The sequence below is a fragment of the Lissotriton helveticus genome, chromosome 11, assembly GCF_964261635.1.
Source record: "Lissotriton helveticus chromosome 11, aLisHel1.1, whole genome shotgun sequence".
Lineage (NCBI taxonomy): Eukaryota > Metazoa > Chordata > Amphibia > Caudata > Salamandridae > Lissotriton > Lissotriton helveticus.
The window spans coordinates 802,313,564-802,333,375 of record NC_136072.1 but is presented as its reverse complement, the minus strand read 5'-3'; the positions used below and the strand labels follow the sequence as shown (position 1 = coordinate 802,333,375).

At 49.2% G+C, this 19,812-nt stretch overlaps 1 protein-coding gene across 2 annotated transcripts in view; it reads left to right on the top strand.

The window, feature by feature from the left end:
• Positions 1 to 19,812, top strand: part of LOC144791968 (uncharacterized) — a 157,893-nt gene that overhangs the window by 53,146 nt on the left and 84,935 nt on the right. The window lies entirely within an intron of this gene.

The window sequence follows — 19,812 nt, the reverse complement described above, 5'->3', positions numbered from 1 at the left end:
TGGCAACTCACTTCAATGAAGCTCATCACAGCGTGGCCCAGTTGAAATATCTTGTACTCGAAATGGTTGCCAACACAGAAGGAAGAGACAATAACAAGACTCTCCTACAACGGGAGACTTCATGGATTTATAGACTTCAATCCTTGAAACCATTCGGTCTCAATGACCGGACCGAATTAAGTTATCTGTAGTTATTCTGTTTGATACTATGCACCCCCGTTCTGCATATTACACTGATTGTACATCACCACTTGAATCACTCTTTCCCACTACAATATGGCCGCCTCCGTTCCCCACTCACTTGGGTCCTTTGTTTGTTTTGACTTTTTTCGTTAAACCCCTTCCGAACTCCGCAGTAACTCCGCGAAGTTCGTGAGACATGGCTGTAAACTTTGTCCACTCCTCAACCCTCTCTAGTAAGTAATCACGTCTGCACGTTTCTCCATCACGCTGAACGTCTCTTTCGTTCGCCCCACCTAACGGTCCTTTACCGTTTCATTCCGCAGTGCCTATGTGAGCTCAGCGTTGAACTGTTCACGCGTAAGCTTTGTTTAAACATTTTCAAACCTCCCCCGACCTTTCCTACCGCTTTTACCACCCTTTGTCACAGATCTTGGTTATGGTTTCTACTTACTTTCTACTTCACCTCCTGGTCCCGTTTGCACACGGGTTTGGTTCTACACGCATGTAATTATGTTTCTCGAGCATGTTAACCCGCACCAGTTTTACTCGCATGGAATTATGTTTTCGAGCACGTCAACCCGCACCAGTTCACTGTACTTCAGTCAATTTGTACCGTTGATCTAAGATGCATTTTTTGTATCCTCCCCCGCAGCGCTCCTTGACAAAGGACTACCACAGTCCGAAATGCATTGGAGCATTTCTTTAAACAAATTTGGATTATGTTGAATTTATTGAATTGCGTGATGTAACGCTATACTACAAGAAACTTTGAAATTAAAAACACAACAAACGTTGAAACTTTTTCATTGAACTTGGTTTTTCGAACTTTCCTCATTGAACTCTATCAGTCAGCTCGGCTGAACTCCACAAGTGTGCCCAACTCACAGGGATGCGCCTACGCGTAAGTAGCGCACTCAACTCAGTCTTTCTGCAAGGTACTCATCTGAGACCTCCTCATATTGAGAAAAGTATATTTTGATACCTGTTGGTTCTAAAAATAAAACAACTATATCTTTTGGTATAAAAACAATTGGCCTGGAGTTCAGTCCTCGAGTGTGTGAAACCTTTTGATGACTGAGTGTGTACAACAAATGCTTTACACTGTCCTCTGGTACTGCCTTACTGCTGGACCAAGCTACCACTTTAGAGAGTAAGGTCAGACCTGACTTTAACCTCTGTAATACCTCTGGGGTTTGTGGCCTCTATTCACACTGTACCTTATTTTGGTCCAGCATATATAGAGCCACTTTCCCACAGCGCTAACATCGGCAAGGAGAGTCGGCGACATTCAAGCATTCACTATTAAGCCACCTTTTATACAATTCACCTCAAATTCAGTGGTGCTACTTTCCAACGCCAGTTTCATGCCTAAAGTGCAACACGGACTTTCACCTTAATGAACCAATACATTTGATAACGTTCTTTCCAAATCCTCATACACCTGCGGAAAGAGCCTTGCATTACCTTGACATCAGGAGATGTCTCAAGTTCTGTCTTCAACGAACTGCAACAATTCGTAAATCAGACCAACTGTTTGTGGCATACCGAAGGTTACGTCAAGGTTACTCTGTATCCAAGCAGATCATAGCTCGTTGGATGTCCGCTGCGATTTGTCTGTGTCATCAGCAAGCAGGAAGACCTTTGCAGACCACCCCGAGAGCGCATTCTACGAGAGCAATTACCTCATCTACCGCTCTCTTTGCCAGTGTGCCTCTTCATCAGATCTGCAGAGCGGCAACTTGGTCCGGCAGACACACTTTTACCCAACACTACTGTTTGGAGGCTTTAAGCAACGCAGATAAGTCTGTGGGACAAGCTGTTCTCCGCAATCTTTTTAAATAAGGTGAGCCTCTGTTCTCCCTCCTCCACTATGTTCTTTCTTAGACGCTTATTGACATACCTATTCGATGTTTCTTTTCAAAAATTCTTCTGCATATGTTGAGCACAAATGTATTTATGCAGGATTGTGACATTATTGGTACCTTGTTGCATGATGTATGTATTTATGTGTATATCTATCTATATATATATATTTACGCATATATAGATGTACTATAATACTAAGAGCGTCTTACGAGCACGGTGTGGCTATACTGCTGTCTACTCTGATTCAGCATGTGAAACTATGAAAGACACCCCAATACTGTAGAAGAACGATTGTTACTTACCTGTAATCCGTGGTTCTCCAGTATTGGTGGTGTCTTTCATAGATTCACATGCAACCCACCCACCTCCCCTCAGAGGCTGGTTTACGCTCTTATCTGCTGGTTCACACTTGTGCGAGAAAATCTGAGAGCCTTAGCCTCTGAGGAGAACATTCTGGTGGATGCTGTCACCTGATTGGCTGCAGTTTGGACTATACATAATGACTATGATAGTCTTAGGTGTGGAAGTTTTTCCTTGTAGTTTAGGGCTACTTTACTTCCTGGTTTTATGTTATCAACGTTTTTGGGTTATTATGGCATAATTATTGCTTTTTTTATGTACCGTGGTACTCCCACTCCAACGACGGGGAACGATTCAGTCATGTGAATGTATGAAAGACACCAATACTGGAGAACCACAGATTACAGGTAAGTAACAATTGTTCATCTCTCACCTGTTGTAGTAACTTTTATTCTTATTCTCCGCCTTCTCCTTTTACAAATATTCCTTTGCTATCCTCATCAGCTCCAATCTTTCCGCATAGAAGTCTACTGGTCTGTTACAGAGTTATTGTACTGCATCAAGTGAGGTTTCATCAAACAAGTGTACATAGAAAGGCTGCATTTTGTTTCGTCCTGTCAAGACCTTAAAGTTTACCCCAAATACTTTGTGTGTTATCCCTTCCCATTTATACAAGTAATAAGACTACTGTGGTGGCTTTCCTAAAATAAATCTAATGTTGGCTATCGCCTCATGATAATGGGATTGGACTCCAGAAAGATGAGTAGGAAAACATCCTTTCCTCCTCCAAAAAATGCTTATCAAGGTGCATAAGACTTTTACAGACATTTTAACGGTTCATAAGGATTTACCTCCAAAAACACTTGTGGGCAGAACTGCTTGGGTCCGGCACGTGGGTGCTACCTTAGTTTGTGGTCCACAGTGAAATGTGACCAGAATATACAGGTGCACCTCAAATAATTATTCATTACATTTTAATTAGTTGGTGATCGGTTAGACAATTATTGTGTATCCTAGTTCTGTGTGCTCTTTTCTCTCAAATTGTGTTGCCTTTTGTCATCTAAAAATTCAAAATATTCGGGCTTAATTACAGAACAGAAGCCAAGGAACTATCCTAGCACAAATACCAAATGCCAATAAGAAAACGGGTTTCATGATTCCTACTATTGCTTCTTCAAGGCTTTGTCATTACTCCAATTCACTAGTATGTCAATATGAATGAAAACGTCGTTCAAGTGCAAATTGATATTAATCCATTTTGTCCTAGCAATTGTATTCGATCTGTTTAAAGGTGCTACATGTGATACCTGAAGTCAGGTGTGTTATGCAGGTGTTAACCTTCGATTGTTATGCCTGAGTTACTATGGTGCCTGCATTACCATGGATCTATCTATCGACATAGACGCCTAAGCAATTGCAAAGCCTCCAGCTTGACTACTTAGACTATAAACTGTGGCTGTATGATTTTAATGTTTAAGAAATGGGTCCCTTGCTGGCAATATATTCAGTTCACAATACCCGTGAATCATCATCATCACAAGATGAAGGACAAGTTTGTCCGTTTCAGGCTACGAAAATGTCACCAGACTATTGAAAATGATATGGGCTAACTGTGCACTATACAAATGGCAACAGCAGAACATTTACAGCAGAAAGAAATTGGGAATGTTATTTTGAGCTCTAGATAAAATCCCTACAATTGACGACTTTTTAGGTCGAGGACCGTAGGCTGCGCTTGTGCAGTTCGGTCCGAAGATTTAATGATTCTTAGTACGGGGCATTTACCCGCCCCTCTTCTCCATTGGCTGGCCTCGTAAATGCTGGCCTGCCATTGGAGGAGAGGGGCGTCACTCCGTTTAAGCCCCGCATTTTTGGATTGGTGGCGTGTTTTTTCGTTTCTTTCTCGCTGTGACATCCTGAAAAAACACGACCCCCAGTCTGAAAAGGACGGGGCTTAAATGCAAATGGCGGGCGCTTCTCATAACGATCCCTCCCCTGGTGTCCTCCTCCTGCCCCGTCTCTTCCCACCTCTTCTCTTTCCCTCTGGTGCCTCCCCCTTCCTTCCTTCCTCCCTCCCCCTCGTCGGAGCCTGCCGCACACAAACGTCATGCGCGTCAGTGACAGAGCGCACTGGCTGATTTCTGGGCCGTGTTCGGATGTGTACATTTATATGTCGGTAGATTTATATAGCGCCGACCAAGTAAAATGCATCAAAGCGCTGTACAGAGGTGCGGGTAGAGATTATCACGAGTCACCTGTGAGAGTAACACAATAAAACATTGTCCTCTGCTTATTATACCTAATGAAAATGTGTGAACTTCTATGCCAGAAGAACTTCCTGAACTACTACAACTTAAGGCTCTACCTTCAACCAGAGCCGGATTGGCCGTAGCGGGCACCGGGCGTTAAAGCTATGTCTTTTGTGACTGAAAATTATTACAAATACACCGTCTGTGTGGCGCTGTCCGTCCACTCTGCCCAACGAAGAGCTGAAAGTACACACTGCCGAGACACTGCACACGGGAATATATGTACAAGGGATTTGAAGAATAGTTTTGTCCTGTCGGTGCTCGGTAAATAAGTGAACTCTTATTTTATCGGAATGGATGGACCGGGGAAGAGACTGCTTCCCTTTTAAGGTCTCTGAAATGTTTGCTGACCTCACGGTTCTGCATTTGTGGTGTTCTCTGTGAGGTGGGGAGTGCTGTGAATTACACATTTCCTGTGAGGTCGTATGACTGTGTGTGGGGCCCATGGTCAGTAATCCGTGAAATAAAACGCATTAGCGTGACATGTCGTGTTGGCCTGGGGTGGAAGTGAGCTTTCGTCCTGTGACAGCTAGCTCCCAGAGGCCAGGATGCGTGCACGTAGCTGGTGTCTGTGGCTCAAGAGTGCCGCGAGACAAGCAGCGGTGGGCGCTGGGAAGTGCACTCTCGCTCACAACGGTCATACACATACAAGGAAGCAGAGACGCGGGCACAATTATACACTTATATAGGGAAGCACGCACACCCACACACAGACACACACTGATGCAGAGAATCATAAACACACAGACTAGCACACTGGCAAACTGGTAAAGAGGAGTAAATGCACACACGGGTTCGGTACAGGCGGCATATATACACAGACGCACACAATGGTACACGGAAGCACGCGCACGTACATAGTGATACAGTTAAACCTACCCGTGCACAATTTACAGAGAAGTGCACACACAAAAGGAAGGACAAAAACACACACAGGTACAGTTAGGCACACACACAGATACAGGGAAGCACAATCAATAACACACAATTTACACTTACGTATACAAAGAAGCGCACAGACTGTTTTTCTCTGCCTCTGTTCCCCCGGTTTTTCTGTGCCTCTGTTCCCCGGGTTTTTATGTGCCTCTGTTCTCTGCTTGTCATCCCGGTTTTTCTGTGCCTCTGTGTGTGTAGCTCTGTCTGTGTGTGTGTGTGGCCCTGTCTGTGTGTGTGTGCGTGGCCCTGTCTGTGTGTGTGTGCGTGTCCCTGTCTGTGTGTGTGTGCGTGGCCCTGTCTGTGTGTGTGCGTGGCCCTGTCTGTGTGTGTGCGGGTGGCTGTGTGTGTGTGTGCGCGCGCGGCTCTGTCTGTGTGTGTGCGTGGCTCTGTGTGTGTGTGTGCGCGGCTCTGTCTGTGTGTGTGTGCGCGGCTCTGTCTGTCTGTGTGTGTGTGCGCGCCTCTGTCTGTGTGTGTGTGTGTGTGTGTGTGTGTGTGTGTGTGTGTGGCTCTGTGTCCGCGAATACTCTCTACTACTCTCTAATGCTCACCTATTGCCATTGTAAATGACAATACCATTTATTTATGTTTTTAAAACAAAAAAAGAAAAAAAATGTCATGAGCAATGCCAATAGCTCTACCTTTAATAATGCCGAGACCATTGCATTGTAAATGCTTATTCTGATAGATACATCTGCCGTGTGGATTCCTCACCTTGTGAATATCCCCCTGCGTCAGCAACGTTCGGAAATTTTCTTCGTAGCACGCCGACGTGGACGACGTCACAGGAGTACGACCTCGCGCGTGACTCCGTCTGACGTCACCGACGCCTTATCAGGCCCACGCTGGCGTGATGACGTCAGTTCCCTTTTTTCCGCGTCTTCGACGCTAACGCTTTTTGGGATCTTCTGCGATACTTTGTATCTTCTATTTTTACAGTGTTGCTGTTTTTCCTTTGATTCTTCTTCTTTCATCGAGGATGTCGTCGAGGAAGACAGGCTTCAAGCAATGTGGGTCTTGCGCTCGAATGATGTCGATCACCGATCCACATGGCGACTGCTTGTGGTGTCTTGGATCAAGCCACGACGTCAAGAACTGTCGGTCTTGCTTCAAGATGAACCCTAAGGCACTAAGAGAGCGCGAGGCAAAACTTCTTCTTGCGAAAATAAAAGGTAGAGAGACTGTGAGATCTTAGAGGTCGACGTCGAGGCGCTCGAAGTCGAGACAAAGATCTCGTTCGAGGTCGAGATCCAGAGCGAGATCGAGGTCCCTAAGCCATTTGTCAGGAACCTGGGAGTAATTCTAGACAACAAGCTTACCATGTCTGAACACACAAAAAAAACAGTGGGAAGCAGCTATGGCCAGATGCGTAGCCTGAGGAAGATCTTTAAATGGATCCCACTCTCAGCACGCATGCCCCTAGTCCAGGGACTTGTTGTCAACAGGATGGACTATGGAACGCCCTGTTCTCGGCCATCAACCAAACACTACTGAACCGATTACAGGTCCTTCAAAACACTGCCGCGAGGCTGGTACTAGATCTACCTCCCCGCACCCCCTCAGCAGCATGTCTCAGATCACTGCACTGGCTCCCCGTACAAAAGCGTATAAAGTTCAAGCTCTGCTGCCTAGTCCATAAGGCAGTAAATGGACATGGACCTGCTTATCTTGAACAGAAACTCAAAGCTCCTATCCCAAACAGGACACTACGCTCCTCCAGCAAAGCCTTTCTCTCCGTTCCCAGAGTTCGAACAGTTAGAAACGGAGACAGAGCTTTCAGCAAAACCGCCCCAGAAGCATGGAATTCCCTCCCCACCCCACTGAGAGAAGAGCCAGATCATGTCAAATTCCGAAAACTACTAAAAACCTGCCTTTTCAATCTCTAGCTTATCGAGCCCCCGCCCCCCTGAATCTACTGAATTTAGGACCCTTGTCAGCTGCCAGCGCTCTGAGACCTTCGGGTGATTTATGCGCTTTACAAGTAAAATAAAATGAAATGAAATGAAATGAGGTCCAGAGCGAAGTCGAGGTCCAGGGAGAGATCGAGATCTGGATCCAAATGGGCTTCGGGTCAACCTTCAAGCTCCTCGAAGAGGAAGCACGAGAGGAGGAAGCACAGCTCTAGACATCATTCGGGGAAGGAGTCTTCGGATTCGAAGAAGAAGTCTTGTAAACATCATAAGGACTTCGTTTCTCCTTCTCCTGCTGAATCTCTCAGAGGTTCTCCGACTCCGGAACAAGAACCGGATCCGATATCTCAACATTCTTCGGAGCATGAGGAAGAGGAGGAGGTAGTTCCTCAAACTCCGACTCCGATGGAAACTCCTGTAGATCAGGGAGGTCAAAATGAGCCTATGTCAGATCGTCCTCCTTCAGAACATCCGGTAGGTTCTTACCCTCCTTTTCCTGGTCCTGGACAGGACCCCTCGCATTTCCTTAATGCGATGTTTGGAGTTTACTCCAGAGCAATGTACCCCATTGGAGCACCTGTTGGTCCCATGGGTCCATTGGCTTACAACTTGGGCATTCCTCAGTCTTACGCCCCAGCTCCATTTGTGCCATTTATGCCGTCGCCTCTTACACCTTGGCTCGGTACGGCTCCGCCGAGGTCTTCGACTCCGCATGCGGCTTCGCTGACTCCGGATCGACCTCGTAGTTTGGATCGAGGTACCACGCCAGTCCATGAGTCTCGTCTTCCAGTTACCCCAGTTCCTCGCTCGACGTCGGAACCGGCTCCGTCGGAGTCGTTGCCGGATCCGTCGACTTCGGTTCGTGTGGAGTGGTCGAGACACAGGGCTCAGCGTCTCTTGGAAGAGAAAAGGGGTGAAGATTCTGATATGGAGGAGGGTGAGCTTCTTGATCATGATGATTATTTTGAAGACCTACAGAATGCTAGTGGTCTGGAGCTCTCTCCTGAATGGGGTTTGCCTTCAGTTTCGGATGCACCATCCAAGGAAGTGGCACCTTACCATGTCGTTATTAGGAAGGCTGCAGATCTTCTCAACTTAACCTTGCCTACTGTTAAGTACAAACCCAACATCCTTACAGAGGTTTTGCACTCTCCTTCTTCTATTAGTGAACCTACACTGCCGTTCACGGATGCCTGCTCCTGCTGTTTCTAGGTCTGTTGCAAGACGCTACAGAGTGGCTCCTGGTGACCCTGAATTTCTCTCTTCTCATCCTTCTCCGGAGAGTCTAGTGGTGCAGGCTGCATGTTCTAACAGATCTGCAGGTTCATTTCCTCAGGTACCAGCAGACAAAGACTCAAAAAAATTGGATCAATCTGCAAAGAAGATTTTCTCTTCGGGCAGCATGGCCCTAAAATCCACTAATGCTACTTGCCTTTTGGGTAGATATGTCCATGCGTTGATGGATTCTGTGAAGCAATTATCATCCAAGCTTCCAGAGGAGGATAGAAAGAACTTTAATGAAGTGGTCTCTGATACTCAGGCTGCGGCACGCATGGTTATTCAGAGTGGCATGGACACAGTTGATTCTGTTGCCAGGATTATGGGTTCTACTGTTGCCACCAGGAGAGCCGCATGGCTAAAGTCCTCTGATTTTTCTGCAGATGTGCAATCTACGTTGCTGGACCTACCTTTTGATGGGACTGGTCTTTTTGGTAAAAAGGCGATGTTGCACTGGAAAGATTTAAAGATAGCAGGGCTACTGCAAGATCTTTGGGCCTCCAGATGAGAGGATCGACAACTAGGAAGTTTAGAGGCTTCGGTAGATCTTCTTTTCGTCCCTTCAGGCAAAGCCAACAGCAACAACAGCAGAACCCTCTGTACAAGTCCTATAGAGGTAGACAGAAGGGTCGTGGACGTGGGCGTCAAGTCTCTTCCTCCTCCACTCCTTCCAATAATGCCCAACGCCCACCTGCATCAGCAAAGCAGCCCTAGATCACCATTCTGGATCATGTGGGGCCGGTAGGGGGTCGGCTTACTCATTTTCTACGAGATTGGGTATCGGTTACATCAGGTTCGAGGCATGTGGGCTGCTAAATTCATATCTTAGCATTAGATCGCCGCCTAGTGTTGGGCTCGGATGATTGCACATTGTTGTCCTGGAAGAGTCTTCGAAGTATCCTGAGATAGGTGGCTCCTCCCCTGGACTACAGTGCGCATGGGCATCGGCTCCATCCCCAGATTGTTTTTTTCCGCCATTGGGTTCGGATGTGGTCTCGACGTCTTACTGTCGGAACCAAGTAAAACTAACTTTTAGCGGCCAAAAGGCCTCGATTTTATTGCGTCGGTATTGTCTGCGCACGGTCTCGAGTCTTCCGTCTCTTGGAGCCGGAATAAGCGGAGTTTTCTTCGCTCTCTGAACTTTGAGGCCTTCTCATCGCGACACGACTGCAAGCCTTTTCGGACATGGAGCGGAGCCCGTTTAAGTACTGCCCGCTCTGTGGGTCCAAGTACCCACACATCGATCTACACCCCGTCTGTAACAAGTGCCTTTCGCCTGACCACGACGACGGAAAGTGCAAATTGTGTGCGCAGTTCCGCTCAAAGAAAACTCTCAAGCTTCGGCGCGCGGTGCGCTTGGAAGCTAAGCAAGCGGCCCCGGATCCGGAGAACATCTTCGGCGACCAGGACGAAGAGGTCCAGGGTCACCATCTACAAATCTCCCCACCAGAGACGGAGGTCGAGGCGGATCCGGGAGACGACGACTGAGTCGCGGGTCAAGGCCTTAAATACGTCGAAGAGGTAGGAGACGACGATGAGATTTATGGGGCCGCGGCAGACAGCTCGGGGGACGAGCTCTGCCCCGAAGGTTACGAAGATACCGACCGGGACACGGGATCGCCTGTCGGCCTTACCCAAGACCCGTTGCCGCAAGCCACAGCCCCGCCTTCGGGCCCGGCTACGGACTCACTTGCTGAGCAGACTGTTTCGAAAACGAAACTGAAACCATCGGGATCGACGACACCTAAAATGGCCGACCCGAAAACGAAACCCGAACTTAAGGACTCGAGTGTCCCTAAGATGGCTGCCGTGCCGGTGAAAAAGACGGTGCCCGCTACCCCATCGGCTCCGTCGACCTCCGGTCCGCAGAAGCCGAAGAAGTCCGTCGATTCCGATGCTGCAAAATCGAAACCGACGCCTGAGGAGGGGTCCTCCAAGAAAGATGGTCGGCACGGGTCAGCGGCTACGACGCCGTCCAAGTCCGCCAAAGTCGGCTCCAAGGAGGCTACGCACAAGAAGTCTGCGCCCCGGACTCAGGAATCGGAGGCGGTGAAGACGGGTTCCGCGCCCAAAGCGCACAAGGCCCACAAGGACGTCGGATCCGAGGGACCGATCAGACCATCCTCGTCAGCGACGAAACCCACTGTGAGTGAGACGTCCCTCATCGCAGACTCACTGCAAAGAATCAGGGAGAAAGCCTTTGCCCCGTCGGCTCCGATACCATCGCCGCAGCCGCAAAAGGACACTCCAGCAAAGCCTTCTGGGAAACTTCTCTTTCTTTTGCCACCTAAGGAGGCGCCGAAAGCGTTTTCAACCAAATCGGCTCCGAAACAAGTTTCTTCGCCGGCTGGCCCGCTTCCACGTCGGGTACTCGAATCAGAAGACGATTCAGAGCATTTCATCGACGCTGACACAGGCAAGCTGACCCTCTATAAGAGGAAAATCACTTCGGAGCCAGTGGACTCCTATGTCATCCCACTGAAAAAGAAGAGGGTGCCCCTTGACGCCTCAGGCCTCACGGAGCCAATCCAGCCTCCTCCAAGACGGAGCCCTACTCCCTCCCCAGAACACTCTGCGGGTGAGGGGTATGATGAGGACGAGCAGTACAATTTCCCTATCGATGAACCTGATGCACAACCGGATTCATACGATGACACTGGTGACCAGAACACCCAGGGTGTGGGGCAGGACCCGCAGCTCTTTAATGCACGTGCATCCCCGACTGAGGACTCAGCAGGCTTTCATGCACTACTTGAAAGGGCGGCAGCCAATCATGATGTGGACATGCATGCCGACCCGGTTGAGGAAGACTTCCTTTTCGACACCTTTTCAGTCTCTGAAAGGACAGTAAAGACACTTCCTATGCTAAAAGGAGTCCTCAAACATGCTGGGGACATTTTTAAGGAGCCTACAAGAGCGAGAGTGGTCAACCCTCGCATTGAAAAGAAGTACAGGCCTGCACCTGCGGACCCCGCCTACATCCGGGGACAATTGCCACTGGACTCTCTTGTGGTCGCCAATGCCAGGAAGCGTGCCAACTCCCAGACAACGGGTGAAGCTCCTCCCCCGGATAAGGAGTCCAAAGTGCTAGAGGCAGGGGGCAAAAGAGTAGCTGCACAGGCATCAAACTTTTGGCGCATCGCCAATACACAGGCGCTCTTGGCGCGTTACGATAGGGCACACTACGACACCCTAGAACAGGTTGTACAACACCTGCCTACACAGTTCCAAGAAGCTACACAACTGCTCATTAACGAAGGGAAGCTAATCTCAAACGCAGCCATCAAGTGTGCGCTTGACGCTGCAGATACAGCTGCTAGGGCTGTCAACACTAGCGTTATGCTGAGACGACAGGCGTGGCTACGCATCTCAGGCTTTAAACCGGATATTCAGACAACAATTCTTAATCAACCGGTCAATCCTGATAGTCTGTTTGGTCCAGATGTTGACACCACCCTAGAGAAAATAAAAAAGGACACGGAAACTGCTAAATCCATGGGGGCCCTGCAGTCTCAACAGTTTCGTGGCAGCAATTTTCGTCGCTCAGGTGCGCGTGGGGTCACCAGAGGACAAATGGGTCAACAATCCCAGTTCTCAAAAGGTGGAGCACAATCCTCGTTCACGAAACAGAACAAGGGAGGTTACAGGAATAACAGCAACAGAGGTCGCGGCAGAGGAAACAACAACCCCCGCTCCTCTACTCCAAGCAAACAGTGACTCTCTGTCACTGCCCCCCGACCACCTAACACCTGTCGGGGGGAGACTGCAGCAGTTCCTACCCGTCTGGAAAAACATCACCACAGACAGGTGGGTGCGACAACTAGTCCAGTATGGTTATTGCCTAGAATTGAAGTCCACTCCACCCAACATCCCGCCAAGGCAAAGGCCTATGTCCGCAGAGCACTTGCTCTTATTGCAGCAGGAGGTAGTGGTGATGCTGCAAAAGGGAGCAATCGAGCAAGTGCCGGTGGGAGAGGAAGGCACAGGGGTATATTCCCTGTACTTCCTTATTCCAAAGAAGGACGGATCTCTCAGACCCATTCTAGATCTACGCCCCCTCAACCTGTACATACTATCGGAACATTTCCACATGCTTACACTGCAACAGATTCTTCCCTTGCTAAACCAAGGAGACTTCTTAGCAACCTTAGATCTCAAGGATGCGTATTTCCACATTCCACTACACCCGTCACACAGGAAATACCTCAGGTTCACTATTCAAGGCAGGCACTACCAGTTCAAGGTCCTACCCTTCGGAGTCACAACAGCCCCGAGGGTGTTCACCAAGTGTCTGGCGACAGTAGCGGCGCACCTCAGGAGGCAGAACATCCATGTCTACCCCTACCTAGACGACTGGCTCGTACAAGCCAAGTCAGAGCAGCAGTGCGCCGCGGACATGTCAACTACAATTCACCTTCTTCACGATCTGGGTTTCTCCCTAAACTACCCAAAATCGCATCTTCAGCCGGCACATGTCCGGCAGTTCCTAGGTGCAACGATCAACACCCTGACGGCCATGGCTCAGCCAAACCAAGTCAGGATAGACAGCATGCAGGCCCTGATCCAAAGGTTCAGGCCACAACACTCGCTTCCAGCGAGAGTGTTCATGCAGTTGATAGGCATGATGGCCTCCTGCATCTTCATAGTCCCTCACGCACGGCTACACATGCGCCCGCTCCAGGAGTGCTTAGCGAATCAGTGGACACAGGCTCGTGGACAATTGACAGACCTAGTGTTGGTTACCAGTCGGGCATACGACTCTCTGCATTGGTGGACTCCACACAACCTTTGCAAGGGCCGACTGTTCCAAGAGCCTGTGCCGCAGATTGTCCTGACAACGGACGCATCTCTCCAGGGATGGGGAGCTCATGTGCTCACTTACACAGTGCAGGGACTATGGTCAACGCAGCAACAGAAGATGCACATCAACTATCTGGAACTGATGGCAATCTTCATGGCGCTCAAGTCCTTCATTGTACATCTGTGCAACAAGGTCGTGCTAGTCCGGACGGACAACATGACCGCGATGTACTACATTCAAAAGCAGGGAGGCACCCACTCGCCACAGCTGTCTCATCTGGCTCAGAGCATGTGGAAGTGGGCCATTCAGAGGAACATTTTCCTCATGGCAGAACACCTCCCAGGAAAGGACAATCAGATGGCGGATCTGCTCAGCAGGTACAGCCATCAAATGCACGAGTGGGAGTTACACCCATCTGTCCTCCACCCGTACTTCCAGCAGTGGGGTCATCCGGAGATAGACCTGTTTGCCACAAAAGAGAACGCAAAATGCCAACACTTTGCCGCCAGGTTCCCTCACCCACAGTCGCAGGGGAATGCGATATGGATGAACTGGTCAGGCAAATTTGCGTACGCTTTTCCGCCAGCCCCTCTAATACCGCTGGTCGCAAGAAAGCTAAGGCAGCACGAGATGACTCTCATCTTAGTTGCTCCAACGTGGGCGCGCCAAGCATGGTACACCACGTTCCTCGAACTCTCAGTGGTGCCGCATCAAAGACTGCGTCTCACGCCCAGTCTTTTGACGCAGAACCATGGAGAAATTCAGCATCCAGATCCGCAACAGCTCAACCTGGCGATCTGGCTCCTGAGGTCCTAGAGTTTGGGTACCTTAACCTGCCTCCAGAATGCATGAGCATCATCAAGGAGGCGAGGAAACCAACTACTAGAGCATGCTATGCTGCAAAGTGGAAGCGTTTTGTCATCTACTGTACAGCCAATGACATCAACCCGCTTGATGCATCTATCCCCAACATCATCTGCTATCTGTTGCATCTTTACAAGTGCAATCTGGCGTACACTTCCATTCGGATACATCTATCCGCCATAGCGGCTTATCTTCAGAACAGGCAGCACCTCTCTGTCTTCAGAGTGCCCGCCATTAAAGCCTTCCCTGAAGGTCTGAAAAGAGTCATTCCCCCAAGGACACCGCCAGCTCCAGTGTGGAACCTCAATGTCGTCCTCACCAGACTGATGGGACCACCATTTGAGCCACTGCACTCGTGTGAACTCCAGTTCCTTACGTGGAAAGTAGCTTTCCTTATAGCTATTACGTCTCTGAGGCGTGTCAGTGAGCTGCAGGCGCTCACAATCCAAGAGCCATTCATTCAAATTCATCCAAATAGGGTAGTGCTACGCACTAACCCCAAATTCCTTCCGAAGGTGGTGTCACAGTTTCATCTAAACCAAACTATTGACTTACCAGCATTCTTTCAAAACCCGCAAACGGTGGCGGAAAGAATGCTCCATACCTTAGATGTACGGAGGGCGTTGATGTACTACATAGACAGAACACAACCCTTTAGAAAGACAAAACAACTCTTTGTTGCCTTCGCACCACAACACAAAGGCAACCCAATTTCCAAAGCAGGGATAGCCAGGTGGATTGTTAAGTGCATCCAGATATGTTATCAAAAAGCCAAGCGCACTTTAACAATACCCCCCAGAGCGCACTCCACACGCAAACTGGGGGCATCCATGGCTTTCCTAGGGAACATTCCTTTAGAGGATATTTGCAGAGCAGCCACGTGGGTCACACCACATACCTTCACAAAACACTACTGTGTTGATGTGCATTCCAAGCAGCAAGCAGCTGTAGGACAGGCTGTTCTCAAGACACTTTTTCAGGTTTCTGCAGCTGGCACGGGCAACCGCCGCTGATGGAGGGACTGCTATGTATTCTATGCTAAGATATGAATTTAGCAGCCCACATGCCTCGAACTGAATATGCTACTTACCAGTATGCATCTGTTCTTGGCATGTAGGGCTGCTAACATTCATATCGCCCGCCCTCCTCCCCGGTGCCTGTCGCAGCTGCAGATATACTATTGTATTTATTCATTAGCATGGACATCCTTTACACTTTTCACTCCATCTTCTGCCACAATGGCGAAAAACAATCTGGGGATGGAGCCGATGCCCATGCGCACTGTAGTCCAGGGGAGGAGCCACCTATCTCAGGATACTTCGAAGACTCTTCCAGGACAACAATGTGCAATCATCCGAGCCCAACACTAGGCGGCGATCTAATGCTAAGATATGAATGTTAGCAGCCCTACATGCGAAGAACAGATGCATACTGGTAAGTAGCATATTCAATCTTTGGGTTCTCAATCTCGTAGAAAATGGGTATGCACTTCCTTTTCAGGAATTCCCTCCCAATTACCCTCCTTGCCAAGGTTATTGTTCGGAGGACCATCTTCTTCTCCTGCAGGAAGAAGTCCTGGCACTATTCAGAAAGGGTGCGATAGAGGTGGTTCCAGAGCAGGAAAGGGGTCAGGGTGCTACTCCAGGTATTTCCTGATACCCAAGAAGGATGGCAGACTTCGACCAATCCTGGACCTCAGGATTTTGAACCTCTATCTCAAACAGGAGAAGTTCAAAATGCTCACACTTGCACAGGTTCTTCAAGCGCTGATGGAAGAAGACTGGATGGTGTCGATCGACTTGCAGGATGCGTATTTTCACATCCCAATCCTGAAGTCGCACAGGAAGTATCTCCGTTTTACGGTGGGATCGCAGCACTACCAGTTTGCGGTCCATCCTTTTGGGCTTACTACTGCGCCTCGAGTCTTCACCAAGGTGATGGCAGTGGTGGCTGCACATCTCAGAAGATCGGGGATTCCTGTGTTCCCCTATCTGGACGACTGGCTGATCAAAGCGGAGTCGCCGGAGAATGTGCTTCATCATCTGCAAGAGACAACTCAGTTGTTGCACAGGTTGGGTTTTTCGATAAATGTACCCAAGTCTCACCTGGTGCCCTCCCAGCGCAACCTGTTCATAGGTGCGGTACTGGACACTACTGTATGTCGTGCATTCCCTCCACCTCAAAGGATTCACGACATACAGGAAATGATTCCTTTATTTTACAATGGAGCGGTTGTTCCAGTCTTGAAGGTCCTTCGTCTGCTCGGTCTGATGGCTTCTTGCATTCTGTTGGTCAATCATGCACGCTGGCACATGAGGGCACTCCAGTGGTGCCTCCGCAGGCAGTGGTATCAGCACAACGGAGATCTCAGGGAGTCAGTGAGGATCTCCAGAGAAACTGCAGCGGATCTGTCTTGGTGGGGCGTGGAAGGCAATCTGTCTCAAGGAAAGCCTTTCCAACTGCCTCCATCGGTTGCCACAGTGATCACGGATGCCTCCACTCTAGGGTGGGGTGCTCATCCGGGGGATCTGGAGATCAAGGGTCTTTGGTCTCCAGAGGAAAGGTTGCTTCATATCAACCTTCTAGAGTTGCGGGCGATACGTTTGGCGCTCAAGGCCTTCCTCCCTTCCCTTCGCGGTCAGTCAGTTCAAGTCCTGACGGACAACACGACCGCGATGTGGTACATCAACAAACAGGGAGGAGTAGGGTCGCAGTGTCTCTGCAGAGAGGCTCTGCGTCTCTGGTCCTGGGTTCAGGACCACCAGATTTGTCTGATGGCAAATCATCTGGCCGGGGTTCTGAACGTTCGTGCAGACGTTCTCAGTCGGCAGTTCTCTGCCGATCACGAGTGGAGGCTTCACCCAGAGGTTGTTCACGACATCTTTCAGATGTGGGGGACTCCTCGGGTGGACCTGTTCGCCACTCGCGAGAATGCTCACTGCCCGTCATTCTGTAGTCTCCAGTTTCCGATGCAAGGAGCTTTGGGGGACGCGTTTCAGTTGAGTTGGGACTCGCAACTCCTTTACGCGTTTCCTCCCATACCCTTGATTCCTCGGGTTCTGAGGAAGATTCGCCAAGACCGGGCCCAAGTCATATTGGTCGCCCCGGATTGGCCAAGAAGGGTGTGGTACACGGACCTTCTCCACCTCTCCTCTCACCCGCCGCTCCGTCTCCCTCACAGGGCCGACCTCCTCTCTCAGATGGAGGGGCAGGTTCTACACCCCCACCTCCAGACATTACACCTTCATGCCTGGAGATTGAACAGGGCAACTTGAATTCTTTTTCTCTCCCACATGATGTGGTGGATGTCATTCTTTCTGCCAGGCGTGACTCCACTAAGTCCATTTATTCGTATAGGTGGTCTAAATTTGTCTCTTGGTGTAGGGAGAGAGATGTTGACCCTTTGAAGGCTCATTTGTCTGACATTTTGCAGTTTGCTCTTTCTTTGGCGCAGCAAGGATTTGCTGTTGCCACGGTCAAGGGGTATCTTTCAGCCTTATCTGCATTTCTCTGTTTGCCGGATCAGCCCTCTCTTTTTAAGTCTCCGGTGGTTTTGAGATTTTTGAAGGGACTCATTAATAAGTTCCCCCCTATTCCTTTTGTGATTCCTCATTGGGATTTGAATCTTGTGCTGACCTTTTTGATGGGTTCTCCCTTCGAACCTTTGCACAAGTGTCCCATGAGACTCCTTTCTTTTAAAACGATTTTCCTCGTTGCAATCACCTCGGCAAGGAGGGTAAGTGAGCTTCAGGCTCTTAGTTCCAAGCCCCCATTCCTGTCCATTCATGCTGAAAGGATGGTTCTTAGGACCAGGGCTGCTTTTCTGCCTAAGGTGGTAACTCCCTTCCATCTTGGACAATCCATTACCCTTCCTACCTTCTATCCTCCCCCTCACCCTTCTAAGGAGGAAGAGGGACTGCATCGCCTGAACCCTAAAAGGGCGGTGTCTTTCTATCTGGACAGAACTAAAGACTTCCGGATGGATGACCAGCTGTTTGTTGGTTTTGCTGGCTGCAAGAAGGGCAGAGCGGTGCACAAGCGCACACTTTCCAGGTGGATAATCCTGTGCATCAAGATTTGCTACTCACTGGCGGGTAAGGACCCTCCTGAGGGTATTAGAGCACATTCAACTAGAGCTAAGTCTGCAACATCTGCTTTGTCTAGAGGTGTTCCAGTTGAGGACATTTGCATAGCCGCGACTTGGGCCTCCCTCCACACTTTCGCGAAGCACTACTGCTTGGATACCGAGGTGAGGAGGGATGGTCACTTCGCGCGCTCTGTCCTCCAAGATTTCCTGGTATAGCAGAGTGGACACCCTCCTCCGGGAGTGGGGACTGCTGTGGGACTCTATTCACAAGGTGAGGAATCCACACGGCAGATGTATCTATCAGAAGAACAAGTTACTTACCTTCGGTAACGCTTTTTCTGGTAGATACAATATCTGCCTGTGGATTCCTCACATGCCCACCCGCCTCCCCGTTGTCCACTCTGTTATACCTGGTCTTTATGTTTATATGTTTGCTGCTATTGTGCTATTTCTACTGCACGCTTTGTGTGCGTATTTGATTGGTATGTACTGTGTACACTGTGTATTTGCATATTTGCTGTCGTTGGTCCGTCCGTGTGCCTCGAAGGCACGGAAAAAAAGGGCTGAACTGACGTCATCACGCCGGCGTGGGCCTGAGTCACGCGCGAGGTCGTACTCCTGTGACGTCGTCCACGTTGGCGTGCTACGAAGAAAATTTCCGAACGTTGCTGACGCAGGGGGATATTCACAAGGTGAGGAATCCACAGGCAGATATTGTATCTACCAGAAAAAGTGTTACCGAAGGTAAGTAACTTGTTCTTCTACTTGTGTTTCCCATGCTAGGAGCAAGTTGCAGGAATGGATGAATTCCAAAGGGAAATCATATAAAAGACCAGCAATGACCCTTCCGCCCAAAAACCTGCCAAAGCAAAGGCCAGGCTATCTTTTTGGGCTGGCATTGAGGAGGAAGATGATCTTAATTCCCTAGCGATCTGTGTGTGTGTGCGTGGCTCTGTCTGTGTGTGTGTGTGTGTGCGTGGCTCTGTCTGTGTGTGTGTGTGTCTGTGTGTGTGTGTGTGTGTGTGTCTGTGTGTGTGTGTGTGTGTGTGTGTGTGTGCGCGTGGCTCTGTCTGTATGTGCGTGTGTGTGCACGGCTGTCTGTGTGTGTGTGTGGCTCTGTGTCCGCGAATACTCTCTACTACTCACCCATTGCCATTGTAAATGACAATACCATTTATCTATATATTATTTTTTTTTAAGTCATGAGCAATGCCAATAGCTCTACCTTTAATAATGCCGAGACCATACCATTGTAAATGCTTGTTCTACTTGTGTTTCCCA